Source organism: Lucilia cuprina, chromosome 4 (assembly GCF_022045245.1).
Source record: "Lucilia cuprina isolate Lc7/37 chromosome 4, ASM2204524v1, whole genome shotgun sequence".
NCBI classification, from domain to species: Eukaryota; Metazoa; Arthropoda; class Insecta; order Diptera; family Calliphoridae; genus Lucilia; species Lucilia cuprina.
Window position 1 is genome coordinate 94,868,387 of NC_060952.1, and position 6,002 is coordinate 94,874,388.

Consider the following 6,002-nt stretch of genomic DNA (forward strand, 5'->3'; position numbering starts at 1 on the left):
TTGTTTTTAATTTTAATCCCTTTTCTAAAACGTATTTCTAATGAATTCGTGATTTTTTTTTATTGTCCAATGAACTTTTGACTTTGGCGCGCACGTTTTTCAAAATGACAACAACAATAACAAGCGGCGATTAATTAAAAGAAGTAAAGACGACCGACCGATATAAGAGACAATAATAATATAGAAAATCCGTCGTTTTGTACTTGTATTGTAAAAGTGAGATGAATGAATGAATGACTGACTGAATGAATCGAAGGAATAAACGACTGAATTGTTTCACAATTTTTAAATGAATGCGTTCCTTCGTTGATACGTTCGTTTGTCGTTTGAACATAATAAAATGGCAGGGAATAGCAATAACAACAACAATAACAACCATTATAATAATACATAATAGCAACAACAATGATATAAGAATTGAAAAAATCTTAACTGACTAATAATGGTCTAATGCACAAACACACACGGGAAAACAAGAAGAAAAGCTGTAAAAGACAACAGAAACAGTAGCAGGCAGCCGCGGCAGCAGCAGCAGCATTTTTATTCACAGTCAGTCTAACTGGCAGCCAGCAATTGGTTCTTCTAAATTCCTTGTTAAAACCGGCAAAATAAACATGTGAACAGTGGCGAAATATAAAGTGAAAAAAACACAATCACAAAATACGGCAACATTTTGAAAGGAAGAAATAAAAACAAAACAAATACATACCAGCAAACTAACACACATTCACACACAATAACTACAACACAAATGGCTTAAGGCATGTGACACTCTCGTCCTGACGCGGCTTCAACTACACTGCGGTAACTGAGACTGAGATTGTTTGTGTTTTCTTTATCCACCGTTAGCTGAATGACACTGCAGTGGCAGTAGCTGTCGTAGTAGTGGTTGCTTGTGTTACCAAAACGTATGTTTCCTTTTTAACGCAATAATAACAACAAAAACAACAAAAGCAAATAGTATAATAAACATAAAAATAGACCAGTAAGTGCCAGTATTAACAGCCACCAGCCAAAAAGGACGAATAACAAATACATTCAATACAATTTATAAGGAAAGGGAAGATAAACAACAACTGTTCAAAATAAACTAAACATATATTCTTTAAGGAATCTTAGAAAACACACACACATATATAAACACATCCTAAAATGTACTGTCAATAAGATGAAGAACACAAGGACCTTGCTCCCAATCTTAGTCACTGATAATTTCATTGATTTTTTCTAAAAACCCTTTACTTTACTTATATTCAAAATATACATATGAAAAAATTTGACCAAAATTTTCTCTATTAAAACCACTGTGTGCATAAAAAGACGCGAAGACTATGATGAGTAAATTGAGGATACGTTTGCACTGAAAATATTAAACCAAATAATTTGTAACAAACAATTAAATTTAACTGTTACTCAAATACAATGTAAGCCCAACAACAAACACACAAGAAAACCAAACAAAAACAAACATAAAAGCAAATTGTTTCAACATATTAGACAACAGTGGAAAGATTAGAAAGATAATAGAAACAGTTGCTTTTGACTAGTGCAAGATTTATAGCAAAGTTGCTTTAGAATAGAGATAGTTTTTATACAAAAAAAATTGCTCTAGCTTAGAGCAAGTTTTTATAGAGAAAGTTCCTCTAGACTTGAGTAAGTTTTTATAGAAAAAGTTGCTCTAGACTGAGTAAGTTTTTATAGAAAAAGTTGCTCTAGACTAGAGTAAGTTTTTATAGTAAAAGTTCCTCTAGGCTTGAGTAAGTTTTTATAGAAAAAGTTGCTCTAGACTAGAGTAAGTTTTTATAGAAAAAGTTGCTCTAGACTAGAGTAAGTTTTTATAGAAAAAAATTGCTCTAGACTAGAGTAAGTTTTTATAGAAAAAGTTGCTCTAGACTAGAGTAAGTTTTTATAGAAAAAGTTGCTCTAGACTAGAGTAAGTTTTTATAGAAAAAGTTGCTCTAGACTAGAGTAAGTTTTTACAAAAAAAGTTGCTCTAGACTAGAGTAAGTTTTTACAAAAAAAGTTGCTCTAGACAAGAGCAAGTTTTTACAGAAAAAGTTGCTCTAGACTAGAGCGAGTTTTAATGGAAAAATTTGCTCTCGACTAGAGTGAGTTTTAATAGAAAAGGTTGCTCTCGACTAGAGCGAGTTTTAATGGAAAAAGTTGCTCTCGACTAGAGCGAGTTTTAATAGAAATAGTTGCTCTCGACTAGAGCGAGTTTTAATAGAAAAAGTTGATCTAGACTAGAGCAAGTTTTTATAGTAAAAGTTGCTCTAGATTAGAGAAAGTTTTTATAGTAAAATTTGCTCTTGATTAAAACATGTTTTTATAGAAAAACTTGCTCTACACCAGAGCAAGTTTTTATAGAAAAAGTTGATCTAGACTAGAGCAAGTTTTTATAGAATAAGTTGATCTGGACTAGATCAAGTTTTTATAGAAAAAGTTGATCTGGACTAGAGCAAGTTTTTATAGAAAAAGTTGATCTGGACTAAAGCAAGTTTTTATAAAAAAAAGTTGATCTAGACTAGAGTAAGTTTTTATAGAAAAAGTTGCTCTTGACTAGAGTAAGTTTTTATAGAAAAAGTTGATCTGGACTAGAGCAAGTTTTTATAGAAAAAGTTGCTCTATACTGTAGTAAGTTTTTACAGAAAAGGTTGCTATATACTAGGGCAAGTTTTTGCTCTAGATTAAGTCAAGTTTTATAGAAAAAGTTGCTCCAGACTAAAAAAATTTTTGATAAAAAAAGGTTGGTCTAAACTAGAACAAGATTTGATAGAACTACAAATTTTATCTAAACTACAACTAATAAAAAAATTGTTTAAATATGTAGTAGTCTTAACCACTGTGCCTTATTGAATTTTGAAAAAAAATATCCATAGCAGAAGCAAAACCAAATTCTACATGCCGATAATATTTCTAACAGAATAAACAATTGTATTATAATGATATTACTTTGGATGCTGTGAGTGAACATAATGTAAAGTTTTTGTTGCACGTTGACGCTGATGATGTTAATAGAAATGTTGGCATCATTGTCAAACACACAACAACGTCCTCATCATCATTTTGGTGTCATCACAGAACTTGTCCTGTTATGTCTCTGCATAAACATAACGTGTGTGTTGTTTTTTCTATTTTTATTGTAAAAATTTAGAAACGTTACTGCTAACGTTTCAGTTAACGCTTCGCTGCTCAGTGGCTGCCACAGAGCTGCGTCAAAATTATTTGCGATTTGTAATCATTGAAGCGTTAACATACGGTTTATGTCTGTTGCAAAATAAAACTAAATTTTGTTTTTTTTTTTTTTTTTTTTGAGAAAAATATCACAGGCGAAGACAAACAACAAAATAAAATCTACAATCATCAAGCATAGGAGTATCATAATGATGGTTTATTAAAATAAAACTAAACATTTGTTCACATACGTTGCAATCGCACTCTCTCGTTCTTTCTCTTTTTCAATTACAAACACACTCTCATAAAACCTATACTTATACCTTAATAAAGAAAACAAGGATTTTTATGATGATATTTTTAATGTTTAAGTATGTGTATTAATATTTGCAATCCTTTGTTTTCTAGTCCATCTATCCATTCTGCTGTATGTCAAACAATATCATTTATTGTTGTTGTTATTGTTGTACTACGTATGATTATGTCACAAATAAAAAAACAACAAACAGAAACAAGTCTTTTATTTTGTCAAAATATTATGACAAGTAGCTGAGAAAAGCAAATAGTTAGAGAGAAAAAAAAAACAAAGAAATTAATGATAAACTGTCACATGTCACTAGGGAATAAGGAGACCAACTGAAGGTTTTATAGAAAATTTTACTCAAGACTAGAAAGTTTCTCTGGTAAAGGTAAGTTTTTATAGAAAATGTTGCTGTAGTGAAGAGCAAGTTCTTATAGAAAATGTTGCTCTGGTGTAGAGGAAGGACTTATAAAAAGATTGCTTCGGTATAGAGCAAATTTTTATAGAAAAATATGCTTTAGTCTAGAGTAAGTTTTTTTTAGAAAAAGTTAAAGTTGTTCTGGTGTAGAGCAGTTTTTAATCGAAAAAGTTGCTCTGGCAAAGAATACGTTGTTATAGAAAATTTGCTCTGTTGTAGAGCAAGTTTTAATAGAAAAAGTTGCTCTGGTGTAGTGCAGTTTTTTATAGAAAAAGTTGCTCTCGTGTAAAGCAAGTTTTTACAAAAAAAGTTGCTCTCGTGTAAAGCAAGTTTTTACAGAAAAAGTTGCTCTGGTTTAGAGCAATTTTTAATAGAAAAAGTTGCTCTGGTATAGAGCAATTTTTAATAGAAAAAGTTGCTTTGGTATAGAGCAATTTTTAATAGAAAAAGTTGCTTTGGTATAGAGCAATTTTTAATAGAAAAAGTTGCTCTGGTATAGAGCAATTTTTAATAGAAAAAGTTGCTCTGGCAAAGAGCAAGTTGTTATTGAAAAAGTTGCTCTGGTGTAGAACAAGTGGTTATAGAAAAAGATGCTCTGGTGTAGAGCAAGTTTTAATAGAAAAAGTTGCTCTGGTGTAGTGCAAGCTCTTATAGATAAAGTTGCTTTCGTGTAACACAAGTTTTTATAGAAAAAGTTGTTCTAGCATAGAGCAATTTTCTACAGAAAAAGTTGCTCTGGCAAAGAACAAGTTCTTATAGAAAAAGTTGCACTGGTGTAAAGCAAGTTTTGATAAAAAAAGCTCTGTTAAAGAGCAAATTTTATAGGTGTAGAGTAAGTTTTTATAGAAAAAGTTGCACTTGTGTAGAGGAAGTTTTTATAGAAAAATTTACTCTGGTGTAGAACAAGTTTCAATAGAAAAAGTTGCTCTGAAATAGGGCAAAAAGAAAATGTTCATCTATTTTAAAGTACCTACTTGTAGGAAAAGTTGCCCCCAACAAGTTGGTTCCATTATTTATTTAAAAATTCCCCTCCTTTAACATAACTACAATTGGCTGGTGACTGTAAATCATCAACAGCACCACAACTAACGCCACCAGCAGCATTATCAAAAGTAATAGAAAAATAACTAAAACAACAGTAAAAGCATCATACTCATTATCAAAGTACCAAAAGTAATGCTGGAGCATACAGCAAAAACACATCAAAGTCTTGTGCGCATATCAGCAGTGACACCTTTTTGTTTGTTTTACCCCAAACTACATAGTCCACCAACCAAACTGCCTTGTTCAATAGATGGATGAATGGATGTTGGGTTGGTTGATGATGGAAATTTTCATTCAATGCCTTTGCTGCTCTCATTTTATGCTCATGTGTCATAAAATAAAAAGGCCTTTATGATGACTTATTCTAGTCGGTTGTCATCTAGTATTTACTGGTTTCATAAAAAAATCTCTTCATATTAAACAAAAAAGGATTTTTTTGTTAATGTTTAGTGCAATGAAAGACGGTGACGTAGACGACGTTGTGTATTATTATATATCATGTTGATTATTACAATGATGTGTGAAAAATTCTCATAAATATGGTCTTATATAAAGAAAACGCTTAGGGCTATTTGATGGAACAATGGATGAAGAAAAAAATAAGTATAGATTTTTATGTATGCCTTATATCGTTTGTCAAAGAAAAGATGTAAAAATATTGTCTATATATTTTATAGATTTTGTCATAAAATATGATTGTCAAGAGATGAAATCGAAAGAAGACAAATGGCAGCGCACACTAGCGCCATGTTTTCTGTAATAACTAAATTGATATTTTTAAAAACTTGCTTTAGACTAGATTAACTTTTTATATTAAAACTTATTTTAGACTGGAGCAACTTTTCCTGTAATAAATTGTTCCATACTAAAGGAACTTTATCTATAAAAATTGCTCCAGACTAGACCAAACTTTTCCATTAGAACTTGCTCTATCCAAGAGCAACTTTTTTAGCTAAAACTTGCTCTAGACTAGAGCAACTTTTCCTATAAAAACTTGCTCTAGACTAGAGCAACTTTTTTTTATAAAAACTTGCTATTCTAGAGCAAGTTTTTTATAGAAAGAGC